Below are 20,467 nucleotides of genomic sequence, written 5' to 3'. Positions count from 1 at the left end.
AAAAATATTATTTTAGCATAGATTTTATTTCACAATACAAATAATTTGGAAACCAGACACCGTGAAATGTAATATGAGATTTAATAGCAAAAATGTTATATAAAAACCGAGAGTGAAAAGAAGTGTGATCTGTAATGCGCGACCAATAAAATTCAATAAAATTCTTGTTAAGAAAAACTTACTCCGCAAGTCTCTTTCGTTGAAAAATACATTTCTACTACATATTTTCTCCTTTTCCTGGCTACGTTGTATAGCGTGAATAAAAGCCGTGTGTGCAACAGTGAGATAGATGTTCGAATCGAGCTGCCGAGCTTTTGTTGGCATAAATGGATTTATGTTGCGCCATCGATCTCGCATATGGCTTCGTTATGATGACACGCGATTCGAGTATCTCCACTTGAAACGTATTCCGTGGCGAGTTTCGCCGTGTCACTGCTGTTGTCACGGCGATATAGCATTTTCGGAAAATTGCTGAAACGCAGACATAAATCTGTCGTTGATGGAGATCGCCGATCGGGAAATATTTTCAAGTCGAGTCGCGGACAGTCCGCCCGCGCCGACGTGTATTCGGCGCGTGCGAAAATAACGCTGCAAAGCGAAAAGAAAATTCAATCTCGGAGACACGTATGTGAAATCATTAGTAATTGGCATTCAAGTGCTTTCGCGAATAATATCAAAAGATTACCTCTTTATTGAATGGATACAATAAGCGACACCGGCAGCAATCAATATTCTCTCCTTGGCTCAACTTCCAATCTTGGATTTGCATATTATATCTGTGACATTTGTTTTTATACGTGAATCCTTGTCGATCGGGAAATGTCAAACGAGGATATCATATTCACGGCGGCCCGTGTTTCGCTCCGCATAGCCATGTTTTTCTAAAATTATCATTTTCCGCTTCATTATGCTCGCACATCATTCTCGTTAAGAAAAAAAACGCGAGCAGAAAAGATACTCGAATACGAAGCAGAAAACGAAAGGAAGATTGAGGAAGCTTACCGATTTGACGGATGAGGGGTAGCCGAAAAAAGAAACCGGGAAATAATCCATCAATCGCATCGAGAGTTCTTAAAGAAATTACACAAAGATCTAACCACCCTTCGCGAATATATCCTGATGAGTACTCGGGCGCTAAGTAATTCTGCACATTAAACTTTGATGAGTCACATAGCTAGATCGCTTGGTATTTAAAAATCCTTAGCTTGATGTCCCCTTCAGGGAAGCAAAGGAAATAAAGTAAAATCTAATTTTAAGAGTAACTTGAAATATCCAACCTTCGTCAGAATCCGTCGGTAAGAAAACACACCAATCCGGAAGCGATATTGTTTTTTGTTTCTTCAGCAGCTTTGTATTGATTTACAGTGGTTTATACATCGCAGGATGTCTTAAAACCAATATTCGAATGTTCTTTTAATGATGAACAAAAATCGAAATATCAATAATTTTTACATACAGGGAAAAACAACCTTTTTCATAAAATTTCAGATTGTTAGATAAATGCGTTCCTTAATAATTAATTTACATGGAAGTTACTTTAGGAAAATTTTAATTAGAGTAGTAGTCGCAAAGATATGTAATGTAAAAAATTAGATATTGCAATAAATGATATTTTCCTCGATATTTTCGCTAGGGAAAACAGCCCGCAATTTATTCATGTATGTATGCAGTCACCCAGTCAGAATTGCGGAGCACAGATTACAAGGGACGCATAGGAACATACGTTAACTACAATACCAATATCATTGTCTTTACCGAGTCACTTGCGACCGGGTTACAACGTATAGCGATACAGCGAAATGTTAAATCTAGCTGTGTGTGCTCGCGACAGCTGTCACTTACACTATCCACCAGTTTCTAAGCCGATATCTTGTACGCGTTTCTTATAGCGGATATTCGTACAGAACTCTCATCATCCGTGTTAAAGTGGTACTAAAAGTTTTATCATTACTTTCAACTGCGAATACTGGCAGTTAAGTTGAGATAGGTGCTGATTTAAAAATGATGGCACTAGATGTTGATTTTAATTTTATTCTTCTCCTGTTTTTAATTTTATTTTTCTTGTTTATTAGTTCTATTAAATAAAATCTATATCTACTGTACGCGGAAAATGTAAAAAGGTTGAAAATTTGCAGAATATTTGATTGATTTTCCTATGTAAACCGTTGGGATAATGCCCTAAACCGCGATCTAAAGCTATTACTCCAAAAAGAGCACTAAGGGAATTAGTGACTCCATTTATCACTTAGCCTTTAGCCTTAATTTGTCCTCTCACCGAGCGCATCGAGTCCTGCCTACTCGAAATTCTATTTATCACAACTAATATCAATAATGAAAAGTTAAATATAAATGACAATGTGTCGAAAATAATTAATAGAGTTTATTTTCTTTCCTTTTAATTCGCAGACGATCGCGCTCGTAGCAAACAAATAATTTTTTTCTATCATAACTATAATAAATAGAGAGATAAATTTAGAGAGAATTCAAATAACGTACTTCTTGCATTTAAATCGTTAAGATTGTTAGTCTACATCGATTAAACGATTCAGCATATAGTTAAGAAATAATTCATCTTTCTAGTCAGAGTAAAGTACGTGATGTAATTATGACCGCCATGTAAGTTTAACGAAATCTAGGGTGCAACTGCGGCGACGCATGTTGGACTTCATGGTCGATGGTGAATGCAGTTGCATCGGCATCAGAGACTCCGAAGGGACGAAAGCTCGTCGACGCTAAAAGCTCGAAACATTAAAAGCATCACATCCACGCTCCCGGCATCCCTTTATGCTCGCGCATGTCGACGCAAGCTCGCTTAATTAAGCTAAATATGAGACGCTTTTATTTCGAATTACCTACCAGTCTCTCATCGGTTAAGAGAAAGGTGGACTGTTTACGGTCAGCGAGGACCTTCGTACATAAAAGGTACAATAATATCCATTAAAATGATACTCTAAAGCAACTCGAAAAATCCATCGGTACTTTTTAATTAAGAAAAAAAGCAAAATTAGGTTCTGTTAAAATTAAGTGACGTTTCATACGATTAAACCTAATTGAATTCTGACAAGTTTTAATATTCTACGTACAGCAAATGTAACTCTTCCTCGTATAATATAACGATGTATGACGAAGTTATCAAGTGTTAATTCGCGGATTCGCTGACTAACGGAGTAAAGAGGGATGAGAATAGCGTTTATGCAGATGTATGCGATTACGTGCTGTCTGATTACTAGCAGTGTGCGACCACTTCTGCACCTAGAGCTGCCAACTCTCCTCCCAACGCGCCTGCCAAATGCGCCTGCATCTATCCGCATCACACGCCAAGATTAGTTATTAGATTGCAAGAACGGCTTGAGATTTGGCTATGTAACGACATCGGTATGGAAATGGGAATGAAGATGAGCCATGCCGTTACGTGATGCGCACAGAACAGAAAATCTTCTCGCGGCAACAGTCGCGCGTTACTTATTCACCGAGGAGATCTACGTATGCTCAATGAGATTCGCGCGCATCCACGCGGACACTGCGACGGACGTGTGGAATTTCAGCGATGTGACGTATAAAATTTATCGCCTTGGGATTCCGAGATAAAACGTTTAATATCCCGAAGAACAAACCGTGTAGGAGAATGAGATCGTCAGGCCGATCTGGCAGTCCGGAAGACGCAGGAGCGAGCAAGATGTCGAGTCACGAGCGGATCTCTCGGCGTCACTTTAAGTCAAGCGAAGTTAACATGTTAAGCGAATCGTTAATTGTGTGACATGCCGTGCCATACGCTTCGTAGACGACCGCGAAGTTCAGAAGGGAACTAAATAGAAGATTGGGGTAAATTTGGTGGAGAACTGCACTTGGCCCCGCAATGATGGCAAGAGTTTTGCCTTCCAGCCAGTTCTCCGCGAAACTCCGCCAGCATAGATGCGGCAAGAATTTCCTGGGAGTTACTAATGGTATTCCAACATCCCGCGCCAGCCCACGAATTCCATTAGGGCACGTCAATAATATTCCCTTACATGTTACGAGGCCGATTAAATGTTAAATTACAAACGCGAAACTTGTTCGTTGCACCTTTCGTTTGCTCGTACTTGCCAGATTTGGATGTTGACCTCATTATTCGTATGTTAAATCTTTAGTAATCGTATTGCAATAATAATCGCAGATGTAGCGAAAATCGCTGATATAAATCTCTTCGAGAAACCGTCATTTATCATTCGTCAGATTGACTTTGGCGTGTACAATTAAAAAAATATATAGAGAACTCGCTCGCGAATTTTGTTTCAACTACTGATGATATGTCGAATGAAAATGAAAATCGATGTTCAAATGCCTTGATGTGGAAGCATGGAGTATCCGGGTAACAGTTAATCAAATATCTAGCGCGTCCCGTACCGGAAATGGCAACGGAAGCGGAAATCTTGGATCAAGAAGTGGTTCACCTTGATCATGGAAGAGAATCGCTAACGGAAAGCGAGTGTCGCCTGATGGTATCTGTCTGCAATTCAACATAGAGATGTCTAAAGTGCTCAAGAGTTGGTACCTAGAACGGCACGAACAACGAGAGTTCAATTTATCCCACCCTGTGAATCTCTCCGTTGTAGCAAGTTATTACTCAAATATTTATTGAAAAGCAAGATAATAGTGATATAAAATTTCGCAACATTGTTTCCTTATATTTATAAGCATAAATATAATAATAAGAACTCCAGACATTCTTATATGTTACATATTAGCTTAAAAATTTGAAAGATTTAGGAAAACATTGTGTTTTTTTAAACACACGCGAATCATTGTTTTTTTTAAATTTCATTAAGATTTATCACGCAAATTTTTATTTTGTTGCATTTCTTAATTTATAATAAACAACTGCATAACTCGTGAAAATATCGATTTAACTAAACTTTAAAAAAATCAAAATATATATAGTTATCTGACTGAGAATTATAATTGTAAAGCTTAATTAACTTATGTTAACACTTTATTGTTGTTAATAATAAATGCACCGTGCTCATTTGAATTTCAATATACACGTGTCCGTTAGCAATTCACACGAAAATTCGAAGCTGCGACGCAATTAATGTAACTATATTGAATAAGAACGCATTTAAATTTGCATAAGACGTTCGTCGCTGTAACGTTTACTTTATTTAAGTTTTGACAAGTTTCGCCAACTAATATGATCCCGATCTGCGAAGCAGTACGTGAGTTCGCTTTAATAGTCGAGACGACAAAGGGCGTCGTATGCATCGAGACTGCCTATCGTGACTTAATGAGAGCGAACATTGAAATGCTTTTGTAATCGGATATAGCAGTACATGTCTTTTGTATACGTTTAACGTTGCAATAACATTCCTTTACTATGTTACGATATTCAGCGTGAAAAGGTGAGACGAAAGAGAGAGAGAGAGAAAGAGAACGGCAAACGGGGGAATGTTATTAAAAAACAAGCATGTTCAAAAAAATGAAAAAGAATTAAAAATCTCTCTTCTATTAATTTTTTTATCTGTCACCTTAAAGAGATATTAGCACTCATAAGTATAATTTCCATTCAATTTACACATAGCTCGCACGCGTTGCCGTTCGTGAATTTTAGAGCGATGGGAAGCAGTATCGTTTGACTGATGATAACCTCTTGACTATTAATTGGTCTTACTATCCCTCAATTAACAGAGACTCGGATAGATGGCAAATTACAACGTACGACGTACTGTTTGACAAATATTTGTCTGTCAACAGTTCCTGCTTTGATTTTGGTAGACTATACGGGACGGAACTATCATCGATCACAGAAACATTGCTCCTTTCGAAACACCAACATCTGACGGGGATTCTTTTCGCTGCATTATAAATCTCTTCGTGTAGCGTGTACAAAGTTTAGAAAATAATCATGTCGATATAGCTCGATAATTTGCATGAAAGCAGGCAAGACTTGTCCCAGCAGCGGAATCGATAATTTGCGACGCTCGCACAGGCAGGCGTCCCGATTTATTGAGCGATTCCGAAATGGCTTCTGCGGAAAAGTCAAGAACGATAGCAGCTTATCAATATGGATGTGTTTAACTTGCTGCATAATGGACGAAGTCGGCATTCCCTCAGCCGGGTGGTATAACGGCGTAATCATTAGTCGGAACATTCGGACGGAAACTTGGTTAACTCGGATCTCCACTTGGAAAACTAATTGAAAGAATCCTCTCTCCTGTTGGAGTCTTCCGTTCTACGTTTCCTTCCTTCTTAATTCTTTTTATTCTCAAAAGCTTTTCCGCCATCTGCTTTGTGCGTTTTGATCCTCGAAACGACAGAAATCTGTAAGAATGCTTTGCGGAAGATCGAAGTCGGCGGTAGGAGTGCTTTCTTTCGCAAGTTTAGAGCCGATATTTCTCTTTGGTAGAAATTTCAATCCATTTTAAATTGCAGACATTTAATATTGAAAGCCGAATGATTCGAAGGCGTTGGACGTTTTATTAAAAGCTTAATGTTACTTAATATAAAGCAATTTTTGAGAAATTGTCACTCTCACTTCGCTTATTTTTATAAGACATAAATTCCTATTGTGCATCCATACAAGGCGCACAATACAATGCAAATCGTACATTATCAATGCAGTATATATATTCAAATATATGAGCCAAAGCCTTCTACATCCGCGATTATCCACATCATGGAATAGTCTAAAGAATCTTCAGAACTGAGCAAACTGGTATTAGATCGTGAATTTTGATTAGTACGTGCTTAATATGGCAGATGCGCCACGGAGAGTTCGTGAAGTCTCGTACAAACTTGGACTTAAAACTGCATTTAAGGATTTGGAACTGCACATTTTATACGGAACTGCATACTAAAATATTTTCCGTCTCACCGAGCCACCTTTTTGCATAGCAGGAACTTGTATTACTTGTTCTAGGCATCGTTTGAATATTTTACTTATCGAAGTAGGCGGGAGAGAGGGAAGAGTGCACGCGGTCATATGATATACGTGATATGCAGAACTTGGTAAGTCTCCCCTTGAAACTTGGGTAATCTTCGTCCCCGGCGGTTGGTGCACCACACGCGCACTTTCCCCAACTTGAAAATGAGTCTTCCCCCGGAATTCACTTGGCAAGCGCGAAATGGAAAAAGAGAAGCGCCGCAAGATATGTGCCGAGGATACCCGCCGGTATCCCTTACGTATCCTCGAAACCTTTAGAATACAGCCCAGAAAAGCTTATATACGTAGGCTTAAAATTCTATCTCGCAAGGTAGGAATATTGAAACTTCCCAACAGGCGCCCTGACAAATGTCGAAACGATGTTAATTAACTAAAAGCGTTCGTCGCGCGAGCTAATGAAAATAATTCATAATGGGTTGATATTGTTATCCCTGTACTTTTCTTCGGCAGAAATACCTCGAGACGAGAGAAGAGTGATGGGCTTTCCTTTCAAACGTTGAAGTCCTCATCGGACGTGTCTACTCTAATCAAGGTAGACATTTTTCTCGCGCATTAGACGAGGTCATTATTTAGTTTTCATTAGCGACGGAACGGCTTTCATAAATAATAATCAAGAAGTCCGGACGTTAAATCGATGCGGAAAGCCTCGTGCTCTCGTTACGTTATTCGATATATAACGGGTGAGAGTCTCGTAAAAGATATTTTACAAAATCTCACTAATTCTGGCGGTACACGGCTGAGACTCCCGTAGGCGGAACGGCTCCTCCTTGTTGCTTTCAATATTCCCCAAGCACTTACTTCGCGACGCCAATTTTACGAAGCAGTTAGCGACGCTAACAAGTTATCGGAGTGAAATTGAAGGGAGATACCCAACGGCCGGGATATACCGGCGCGGATAGAAACTACACTACAGTTTGATCAGCTTACTGAAACTCGCCCTTCGGCTATTTTGATTACACCCAGCTAGATTTCTATCGTACACACAAGACGCCTCGGAACTACATCGCGCTTCCTCTTGACGATAAATCCTGCAGGAGAAAACTGAGAATAGTCCGAGTTATTCGAACGAAATCCCTAGCTTTTTACATCGAGGCCGATTCTATTAAGTCCACCGTGTTTCGCAATTTATTGCTGCTACGTTCGCTATCGACATATCTTTCGCACAGTTATCTGTAAAAATTAATAAAATTCCAGTTACCAAAGTATGAAACGTTAAGTTTCTATTTAGCAGAGACGCATTACCGACAAACGTATTTTCGAATGCAATCGAGAGGACCCAGCCAGCGGGAAATCTTACGGTTCACGGCCATTAAAATGAAATGTGCACGGAGCTGTAGCCGGCGGCGATGGTGGTGTCGCGAGTCAGCTGATAAAATTCCCGGTTATTCGGGAAAAGTTGGCCCGAGGGTACCGCGGGCTTCGGTGGATTTTATAAATTGTCCGAACGGACCGTTCGTTCCGGCACGGCAGGACGACCGATTTTACAGCTGCTGAATTATACGCCCGGAAAGTCCGGGCTTCCATTAAAATGGAATAACGTTCCCGATGTAGCAACGGCGGATTAAGAGACACGTTTGCCTTATCCTCTCCGAGAAAGTGAATAAGACGGATACAACTGCACCGTTTATTCATCCTCGAGATAACGGAGTAAAGACGCGTTTATTCCGACGGGCAATAGACAATCAGATTTTTTTTATCTGTCTCAAAATGGCGGATGGTCATAAAAACGTCGTACAAGTAAAACACGACCATCGAGGCGAAGTATCAGACGCCAGGACTGAAGGATGAAAGTCATATACATGTGCTCCACTTCCACGGACTCACTTATGACCCATATTCCTCTACAGTTTATGACGCAAGTTGTAAAACCGTCTGTTGGATGCTCCTAAACTTGATAAGGACTTAAGTCACCGGAACATCGAATTGTTGCGTAAAAGTTTACTACGATAAACCTGGTGGCGCATATCACTGGACGCAATACACTCTATTTTAGATGAAACATGGGACGAAACAGAAATACGTAGGTGTATGTGTAACTCTGTGAATGAATATACAAGGCGACATTGAAATTTGTCTCTCTTGCTCACATTTAGCGCTTAAATACGCCCCTTTGAATTGACAGCTCTCTCCATTATAAACGGCGGAAAGAAGAAAGGAGCGAACTTCGGCACACAGTCGTCGATAAAACGTCGGTCGAGGATAAAGACGGCTAAGCAAGGCTAAGCATTTGTCGACGTGTGAAGTCGGTCCTACCCGGAAAAACTTTCTGAAATATTGAGAGACTCCAGAGAGACTTCCAGTGTTCAACGGGAATGCTGTACGATCCCCGTTTTTCCAATTCCCTTCCTATCTTCTCTACCCTCTCGCCGCAAAAGTAGATGAACTGTCCGTCTCTTAGTCTCTATTTAACAGCATAGATCGTTAAAGTTAAATTAACTACTTGAATACAGTTTAGACGATGAAATTTTCTGGCGTGAAAATAGAAAGACCACTTAATAAAATTAAAGACTGATGTAAAATCGGTCGTCGCTGATTCTCAGTTCAAAGGAGATGCGATGAAACCTATATTTAACGTATATCTAGTATAGATTTAGGGACCTAGTTTTTGCGTACCTTCTATCTTCATCCAACTTTATCGTGCACATTAATAGAATTTGAAACCGATAGCTCTTTATATCATAAGAAAAGAAACACGTACGTTTGTTTGAAAATTTATCGCGCATGAAATTCCGCTCCATTTTGTATTCATTGGTAATATCGAGAATTTGATTAAGTGTCCGTCGGAATTTGCAACTTGCGATCGAGAACCCACCAACTATTCCCGACAAGGACTCGTACGAAACACACTCTAAAGGGACCGCTAGTCCTCTCTCAAAGAGCTCAGAGTACTTCCCACGAATGTCAGACTTTTCCTATTATCGGACGCTCTCTAACGTTAATGCGTCCTTCCCATCCGGTATTCGGCTGTAAACTTAACGTATTTTCGTTGACTTAAAACCTATCGAACTTTCCTCGTTACGTCAGATTTCATCGACGGCTAAACGACGTCGGTAGAGTGGAATCGCGTGAGAATGAGACTCTGCATTGTTAGAGCGTGAAAACCTTTTACACGTAATCGCCGATATAGTCGTGAAAATAAGAGAACAAATTTTGAAATCTAGATCTAGGTCACTAATTATAATTCTGTCATTTATATTATAGTATTAAAGCGCTAATTAGTTTCATAATGTAATCCACAGTAATGTCATTAAGAAACAATAAAGGATTTTTTGACGACTAAAGCATAATTAGTACTCAGAATTTCATTTTTTTAAATTTTAATTATTCACATTATTTTATTTGATTAAAATAAAACACAAAATAGTGATTAAATCAAAGAAAATCATGCTTAAAAAATTATGCTATCCATTAAATATATCATCATATACGATAAACATATATATTTAGTAAAATTTTTGGATGAAAATGCAAATAATTAGTTGTTAATCCCCTGCAGAATTAATTCCATTGTTTTATAATAATTTAATAAATAAAAATCGTTTACTCTTTTAGGATCATAATTCTGATTAATAATTTCCAAAATAAAGGTCAAGATTTTATTACAATCTGTTGCATACTGTCAGATAAAATTTTAATTCCTATATTATTTCTTATAATATTGATAATTTCTGTATGTTTTAATATTGTTTTCCAACTTTTTTTATAATCTTTTGATAATAGTATTCTAAATATCGCGACAATCTGAAACGCACAAGGTTTTTCCGATCAGAGGATACGCAAAGCAACCTTGAGCAATTTTGCAACACACGAATCGATCCAAAATAGAAAGGAACAAGAGTGCGAAATGTGTGATAAGTGAGAATTTTAGACAGTCTAATGGTGAATTAGTTTGGCGGGGATTTTATTCGGCAGATATGCCGGCGACCAAGAATTTCCGGGATGGTAAAACCGAACCGTGAGCAAACAGTAATATGGGCGGTTTTACGCTAGGAGAAACGGACGGTGCGGCGACTGTTGGTGTGCATCGAGGAAATCCAGAAAAATCGCTTTCTCTTTTGTACCAGCGCGGTCCGACGTGGATAAAAATACGATGAACGTGCAATTTCGCCTTCATACTCGCCTTTGTGGTAACCACTTCATACCTTTTCCATTCACCACCACATCGCTATTCTCATTTCTAAAAAAAAAAGGTTTCTACACAGAAAATAAAAATTCGCTTAGTACACAAAGTATTTCATCGTTTTTCGAATGAACTGATGAACTATTTTCCAGACCACGTTGTCTGATGATACAAATAATCCACATTAATAAAATTCTTTAAATTGTTTATTCAGATTGTCTAAGCCTGCTTAGGTTTTTGATATTAGCACCGCTGAATAATAATCTTGGTGGAATAAATTTTTCTTTCTGTGTCATAAGTACGATCAAATAAAAAAAAAGAGAAAGAAAGGAAGAGAAAAAAGATTCGTTAAATTTATCTTATTGAATGTAGACTATTGATTTGACGAAGTTGTCGAGAAGTTGATATAAATAAACTTTTAGTTTTTACAAACTTTTTCTCATCTTTCTTATATTTTCCTTTGTGAAGCTGCGTGTCTACCTGAAATAAGCTGATTCAACAGCATTAAACAGACCTACATAGTTGTCGGATTACGTTCAGTGTTCGTAAAAATTTTAATTCATCTGGAAACTTCTTTTGGAACGACAGGGATAAATGTAAAATGAAAAAAAAACCAGCTACGATATATCAATGTCGTACAACAACCGCAAAAGCATCCACGAAATCCGGACGAGACCGTGTTTTTACGAACGTTCCCTTTTGCCCGCGAGACGCAAATTGCGGAATGTACGCTGCGGCCTGGTTCTCTTATTGCGTCGCGCGGAAAATGCATGCACGTTCCGGTGCAAAAGTAAGTAGTTTCGTTTAAAGCAGTAGTTTTCTATCTCTATTTCTCTCTCTCTCTCTCTCTCTCTCTCTCTCTCTCTCTCTCTCTCTCTTTCTCCCCTCTCTTTCTCTTAAGCTTTTTTGGGTCACAGATTCCTTAAATCATAAAGGTCATTTCAGGATATGAATGAAAGAATGAGTTAGAATTAAGGAAAACATATGATGTTTTCAAAGGCTTGTTTTGTTTCGGTTAAATTTTAAATGAGAGCACATTTCATGCTAAGAAGAAACGACAAAAAAGATGCGAGTTACAAAAAAATGCGTTATTTAAAAATTTTTCACTTCTATTTTTTTGCCCCTTTATTTCAATGGATTTTTTTAATGATCCTTGCTGGTAAACGGTCGGCACTGAAAGCCCATTTAAAGCGGAGGGATGAATCCCATTGAAATAACAATCGCGCAATGAGGTGCTAACTCGAACGCCCGTTAAACTTTTCAAAATACGGCATGATGGGCGCATTGGATGGAGGCGCGGCGAGGGTAGGGGAACAATAACGACATTGTTCGCTTTTGGTGCGCGAAGACCCAGCGCGTGCAATCTGCGGGCCTGGCATTGTCTCGTTAATTAAACGGATAAGCCGTTGCGAGACGCCGAGGACGACGACGACGCGCGGCAACTAACAGCGGCGACGGCGACGCGCACCATCGGGAGCTGACGCCAAGGGAAGCAAACGCGAACGAGCGAGCGAACGAACGAACGAACGGCGCCGCGCCGCTCGCCTCGACGCGTCGCGTACAAAGCGACGGAAACGTTTGACGGGGGTTGACGGACGTAGCCGGAGATAACAAAGTTGGTAGCGCGATGGTAGAACGTGGTGCCGGCCGGCAGAGAGGGACGAAGAGAAGACTTCAAAGCTGAGGAGGACGGAATCACGTGGGAAGGACAGAATAAATGTCTATTCATATATTGCCAACCAGGGATCCAGTCACCCAATATACACACGCTGACTTGTACAAATGTACGCAACGTTGCTGCCATTCATTCAGTTTATACTTGATCAATGAAAAGCAGCGGCAAGTAAGCCGGTGCTTGAATAGATTTTTTTAACGGATAATTTTATTGCAACTATTACTAATTTTCAATTCAATTTGAAGACAGACTGCTAGGAAAATATAAAGATAAGGTATCTACTCTGTGGGGAGAAAAAGAGATTCCATTAAGATAAATATTTTTATCTAAAAAGATGTCGTGTGAAACGTGTACGATAAAATATTTAAAAAAAATTTTTGCGGAATTATTCGAGATGTTAATTGAATCGATTTAATTGAATCAATCTGAAACCAATAGTGAAAATCGAAGAGGTGTATATGAACAATTGACATCAAGTATTTTATACAGCACTCTAATCACAGAATTCTATAATAGAAATCTATGACTCTAATTATTTACTGTTTGATATTACAAATTAAAATATTGCTCAATTTAATTTTTTATACTTTTACTTTTTTACAATTTTTAAATAATATGTAAAACAGCGCGATCGTATATCATATCTAAAACTGCTATCTAAAGAATAAATATACGTAAACATAATTTCTCTTAATCTCAACCTACATGATATTGATTTTCTCCCATAAAATTTAATACTTTATAATGTAAAGATCTTAAGATTACAATTTCCATTTATGAGTAATATGTATTTAATAGAAATATCTTATAATTATAATGCATATATGTCATAATTATAATACATTGAATTTTGTGACGATTAGCAGTAGCATAATTAATTAACATTTGACATCTCTATTACAAAATCATCATCGTTACGGATGCAACACGTTTGTTCACAAGGCTATAATTTCACAAAGAGTAATGATACTCGGAAATTCCACATGTCGCACTAAATAAGCTAAATAAAGATCTAATTGTAGGCTGTAAGCATTAGAAGTATATATGTATATGTAGTTAGAGGTATAATTATTTACAATTATATAGCGCCTAATCTAGATCCACTATATGATAAATGTATAATAATATATTCACTTGGACACTTGTCTCTAGATTATATGTGTTCAGATGGAAAGTATTGAAAGTATTTCCCTTTATTGCAGGTGCCTCCCCTTCTTCCTCAAGAGATCTTCGTGCGACCAAGTACGAGATATGCACGAGATGGAAGAATAGGTAGAACAAGGCTAGCTGGTCCCGCGGGAGAATGCGGAGCTACGCTGTCAAACCTCCGATCAATTTTTCACTCACGTAATTTCTTCGCTATACAATTTTCCAATGTACTATTCGCTGTGTTGAACCTGCCAGTGTCGGGGGAGACTAGATCGGTTTTGAAATTCTCTCCTGTACAAACACATCCTCGTCCTACTATGCAGTAATCGAAGAATGGACATCGCACAATAGATTAATAAGAGAAAAGCTTACGATTGAAATAAGAAATGGATTTCAATAACATTATAGTGTTAAGTGGCCAATCACAGGACACCTTCCCTTCCAAGCTTGTAATTCTGAGAAGGTGAAGGATAGAGAGGAAGATCTAAATTATTACATACAATTCCCTAGCACGTAGAAAATTAATTCGATTTAAATTAAATATTACTTTCTTCTTCCGTAATAAATTCTCTAATTTTCTTCGTAATGATTCTCCCTTTTTGCAATGCTCCCCGAGTTAATCCTGTACGGAAGTATATCAGTTTTATGGACACGCCGTACTTAATTTACTGCGATACGGGAGCATTATCGCTCTTCCTGTAGTTGGTAACTACATTTTCTGCACGCCAGCGATCCTTTGTTACTTTTCGCATACACTCGTCTCTCTTTCCGTCGTATTAATACGGATACTAGTGTCGAGTTGGCCGTACGACGTTGCAGGGCATCGCTAATAGACGCTAAAATACAATTTGCTGATAGGTACGCGAGCAGCCTTCGGAGGAGCAGATTTTAGCAGGAGTAGAATATTAATTAACGTCGCACGATTCCATTAAAATGGCGCGCTGTCTAAAGGATATATCCATTTATCGTTAATAGCCTATTTAGCGCGACACGTGGGATTTATCCGAGTATCATTACTCTTTGTGAAATTATAACCTTGCGAATAAACGTACGTGTTACACAACCATAATGATCATGATTTTGCAATAGAGATATCAAATGTTAATTATACTACTTATTAATTATGCTACTACTAATCGTAACAAAATTTATATATTATAATTGTGATATATATTCATTATAATTACAAGATATAAAAAACAACTTTAATATACAAGATTCTTCTTATCTCTATATGTAATCGCATGTAATTATTTCAATCTTTTCTGGAATGCCTTTGCATCCCAGGTTTCTATGTGCAGTCAAAATGTATTTGATATAAAAGTCCATACATAGTATATCACAATTGATATCCCTTGATGTTATTAAAGTAGTGCTCACTGCTAGAGATATCGATATCGATGTTTGAAGTTCCTCGGAGAAGTTTCGTACGCGCAGAAACTTTTACATGTTGCAATTAATAGAGTCATTATTGGACGAAAGAGGGTCTAATTCTCGAGAGACGTACCGAGAGGGTTTTTGTGAATTCTGGCACGAAAGGGTTGCCTCTCATTCTCTTGGTCCAATTTCGCTCGGCACACCGATGCGTATACGAAGCAATGAGATAAAATACCTCAGGGAATACAGGAGGGGTAGAGAATTCTGCAACATATATGGCGCGGAGGAGGCAAGGCGACTTGCCGCTCGTTTCAGTTTCTCTCGGAAGATCGACTTCTCGACTATCGCAATATCAACTCACGCCACGAACCCCGTGACTTCCCCGAATTGCTGATTGATTACGAGATTAGGATTGATCGCGCGAGAAAAAAAACACATAGCTGTAATAAATCACATGGCCGAATGAATCGTGTGGACATAATCTTCTTCCATCTCCGCCGTCTCCATTTCTCTCTTTCTCGCACGTTATGGCCCTTAATGTGCAAAAACGGAGAAATAGCTTGAAAGCGGCCAGTAGGATGACAGTTCAGGAGGACCTGCGCGATCCAAGGATTCACGCGAGACATTTCTCTTCGTTGCAAAAAAAAATCTGGGACGGGAAACGATAGTGGAATAAGTTTAGAAATAAATTATGTATTTAATATAAGCCCTTGTCTCTCACATGCAGAGTGTCATGTGCTGGAAATATTTAAATTTTAATGTCTCTTATAATACAGGCCTATAAATACCCGGTAAATCGATAAGCCGATAGGTTTAAAAAAAATCTCCGATAAGCTTGGAAATTGTAAGAAGTACTTTTTGTTCAATATCATAACTGTTAACAATTCTGCTTTTTAAAGCAGTTTTCGCGTTGCACAAAATAACAAGTCACCCTTTTAAGAGAAAATCGTGGTTTGTTCAAACGGTAGCTTGAACGTTGTAGCTTAGAAAATCCACAAACCGCAACCTTTTAAAATAAACGTTTCAGCAAAACTAGATTTTTTTCATAAATTCTGCTCTTTGTAGAGTTACGTAACCGAGCGTTCCGTGCGAAACAAAAATTAAACGCATGCTCATTCTTACGAATACAAAGAAGTCCTTTCTACATTTCGCGCGCTTTACATTTCTGTCATTTTTTTTTTTTTTAATTCTTCGGCGAGACACTGTCGTTTATACTTTTCTTCGAAGATACAAATAAGCGGATGCGCGCGTCTTTATGGAATGTTCTATCTCTCCATAGTGCACGTCAAGAGTACGCAATCAGTTCATACGTAGATTAACCCGAGTGGTAATTTAGCAGTCTACGAGTGAACCGCGACTGCGAGATTCACTTGCCATCGCATACACTCATCAACATGCACTCCTACGTACTTTACGTGCAGAACAATGCATCTGCGAGTTCCTCTTCGTAGCATTTCACATTCTCGCGGCAAAATGTAAAGCACGGTAATTTTTACAAAGTCAGACGTACCGCGTATGATAAAGTTTCATTTATCAGTACAAAATATAGAAATAGTTGCTCTAATCACTTTGTGACTGATATCTCGCGAGTTTAGCGTTTTCGGCGCATTTTCATTAAGAAAATATATATTTCAGGTCGATTAAAGAAAATATGTGCCTGCGAGAAATGAGCGAGCGTTTTCGTATTTTCAATACGTTGTTCTGCATACAACAAGCGCATCAAGATCTCACTTGAGCGGATCTTGTATGTAAGGAAGCTAAAAAGCCGGTTTTCCATTCTCCGGCGAGGCACCGTCAATCTTTCTCTCAATGCAGAAATACGAATTTTTCGCTGTTTACCAAAAACGGTTTCGCGCTATTGATCGCGTCTGGTCGCAGCAGTTATTCGGTTAGTGAATAAAGTTTCGCCGACGAGGGATTCTGCGATGAGCAGAATCCTCGCGGGAGCGAATTTTCGTCGGGGACTTTGCGGCGCGTTCTTACCGGCGCACAAAGCCGCTATGTTTACGTATATCTACATGATGCCTCTTTCGCCCAACCATGGCTTCGAGCATTTGTATGTTAGCAACATAAGCTGCAGTCATCTATAATATAATTCAGCATAGGATAAGCTGTCCTAGGAGGAACATCATAGGAAATCGCCAACCAGAATTTTTTTTTATCAAAAAATGTCATTTTTTGAAGATATTCTTGTGATTTTTTGTGATGGCATTTAAAAATTTATGCAGTATGTTCTTTCGATTGAGTTTAGAAATATCTGAAGATTTTCAAATACTTGAAGATGTAAATAATAAATTCGTAATTGATCATACTTTTAAAAATACATAAGTTATAATATCATCTCACTTTAATTTTTTATTTTATAAAAAATTTTCTATTCATATCGGTAAGAGATAAAATGATTTGAGATATCAAAATGTTTCCCATTTGACAGTTTTTGAAAAAAATATATTATATTTCTGTATAAAAGTTTCTCCTCTTTTCCCCTCAAAATAGTGAATAATCAGTTCTGCACAATCAATTCAAATAGGATTTATGTCGGATATATTAGCGGATATTTATTTAAGTAAACTTCCCTGCCAATAGATGACAGCACCTTATGAGGTGCAAACCAGAAACAAGAATTTCAGTAAATTAAAATTTTTTTATAAGCCGGTTTCATTACAGAACTGATATTCAACGAAGATTCAATGAAACTTAATAAAAATACAATAGAATAAATCTCATTCATATTGTCGATGTAAAAAAATTTTACGTGCTATAAAAACAAATCAGTCAATGTTCTAAATATTTCAAAGACTTTACAATAATCGTAAGTTTTTAATTTATTATTATTTGAAATAATAATAGTCAATGTATTGTTCATTACCATTTTCTTGCAAAAATAAATTATTAGTAGACTTGCAAATTATACAGATTAATGTTGTCAACTGTGAATATAAATATTACAATATTTTCTCATCGTCACCAAAAGTCAGATAAACCGGCTCTCATCGAGCGGCATATATAAAAAATAATAACATAAAAAAATATAACGCATAACTTAGTTTTTCAAAGCCTGAGATGATCTTTTATGGACTAGACCTGATTCAGTTTCATATGGTTTAATACAGTTAAAAAGATAAAATCTTCTTACAAAGAGTTCTTTAAAGCTCTATCTCGCTGCATTACTTCCGTATTATAACATTACGAGAATAATAATGTTATGTCTATATTAATCGACGTACATTTAACATTCTCTCGCTATTCAAAGTTAAAAGCTTAACATAATCCGCAACGTAACTCGCAATGTAGGTTCCCTAAACTAAATTTTTATCTTCAAAGTTGTTTAAAATCTGTGCATATAATTATAAAATTCTTTAGTCTAATACTTTTGTCGAAAGCTATGCATGTTTAATTGAGAATTCTCTTGAGTCTACATGTTTTTAAAAGAACTTAAACTTACGTTTAAATGTATGTACGTGCGAAAATCTGGATAAATCCGAATAATAAATTCGCGCGAGCCTTGGCAATTTCAGAGCATACGGAGCAATTTTGATTTTCAAATATATTGAAAAGTTATAACTTTTTTAATAAAGTGCAACATGGAGATCTCGGAGTTTTAGTTACTTTTGTGAGATAGAGAATTTTCAAGCGTGAAGGGAATGAAAATTGAGGAAGCGAACCTGTCACGCAGAATATTCGAAACTTTCGCATAACTTTGATCGAAAGCACAACTTGCCAGAGGCGCGTCTGAAAATTTGCGGGAATTTGGCAGGTGAATTGAGATTCACGTTCGCTAGTAGAAACTGACGCAAAGGTAGACGTGCGATAGGTCGCCCACTCACCTCGCTGCGCCGCAGGTAGATCCGCAGCCGGTCGAAGCGGACGAACGGGGGTCGCAGCACGACGATTATATGGGTCGAAGTAACCGAAAGCACGAGGATACTACGGCAAGACTTCCGTTGACGTAGACCGATGCACGGTTACTACGCGCGCCTCCCCGGTCACCAGCTTGGCTCTCCGTCCGCCAAGCGGGAAAAAAGGAAAAAGCGGAGAGAGAAAGAGAGCGAGAGAGAGAGAGAGAGAGAGAGAGATACGAGGCGGGTGAATAGAGAGAGAGAAAGAGAGACAGAGATAGCGTGTGCGATGCGGTGTGAGAGATCGAAGTCTCGTGGCAAACGTTCGTGGACTGAGTGAACCCTGAGTTCGGACTGAGCGGCGCTTAGGCGACGTTAGCGCCGCGCAACGGGGGGCGCCGGAATCACCAATATCACCATCGATCCGCCGAGGGTGGTATGAGAAGAGCCCGTTAAGAGAGGGGTGCGGAGTGGGGATTGGTCGCCTCATCGGCGGAGGGACAAGGATGAGCGGAGATAGAGGCGAGGTTGCGGTAAGACATACCACCACCACGACTGCCACCACTACCGCCGCCGCCGCCGCCGCCGCCACCACCGCCACTATCACCACCGCCGCCACGATCGTCGCGGTGGCAAGGATTAGGGATGGAAGAGAGAGCCGATGATGCGAACAGGGAAGAAGGCGGAGAGTGCAGAGCGTAAACGCGCCGCTTCTACTCCCCTAAAATCCCGATCATTTTTGGCCTCCATATATCCCTCTTTCTCTCGGATATATACGCCCTCTGTACCCTTCTCTTCCTCTCGCCACCCTCTTTCACCTTTTTCCCCTCGCCGTCACTCTAACACCTTCCGTTCAGTCTCTCCCTTGCCGCCCACCGCCACGCCTCTCTTCTCATCTTCGTATCCTTCAATCTTCTCTCTCTCTCTCTCCTCTCCTCTCCTCTCCTCTCCTCTCCTCTCCTCTCTTCTCCTCTCCTCTCCATATGTATATATACATGTATCTAAAGTTATAAATATATGTCCTCGTGTATAATTTAATTAAACCAGACCATCTCTCGAAGATGCTTTACATATATTAGTGCGATATTATTGGTCCAAAACATCAGCAATCGTTTTAACTTCTTTATTTTTATTGCGCAAACGTGGGCTTTATCTTGTCTGCCAATTTCGAAACATCCCTCCAGATCAAAGCGTGTTATTTGTCGACTGACTAGATCGCATTAGATTTTAAACTGCTTATACACCAGCGGATGACTTGACGAACGTCAAGCGCACGTTTGCTTACTGCAAATGCACCAGATGCAAAACAAAGAAGGTTGAAACCCTTCCAGTGTGACCGGAAATTGTATAATTTCCTCGCATTCTGTACATCTATAATAGTTGCTTTGCCG

The 20,467-nt window shown here is 38.9% G+C and overlaps 1 protein-coding gene and 1 pseudogene across 1 annotated transcript in view; one reads left to right on the top strand and one right to left on the bottom strand.

Moving 5' to 3' along the window:
• Positions 1–19,437, bottom strand: part of LOC105459865 (complexin) — a 114,832-nt gene extending 95,395 nt beyond the window's left edge. The window contains exon 1 of the mRNA XM_011706201.1: positions 19,065–19,437. The gene's annotated coding sequence lies outside the window, so the exon portion shown is untranslated. The remainder of the gene's footprint in view (positions 1–19,064) is intronic.
• Positions 1,006–14,260, top strand: LOC105459868 (annotated as a pseudogene).
• Positions 19,438–20,467: the final 1,030 nt, after the last annotated feature.

This window comes from Wasmannia auropunctata, unplaced genomic scaffold, assembly GCF_000956235.1.
Source record: "Wasmannia auropunctata unplaced genomic scaffold, wasmannia.A_1.0 LD333505.1, whole genome shotgun sequence".
Lineage (NCBI taxonomy): Eukaryota > Metazoa > Arthropoda > Insecta > Hymenoptera > Formicidae > Wasmannia > Wasmannia auropunctata.
This window is presented reverse-complemented; position numbering and strand designations above follow the sequence as displayed.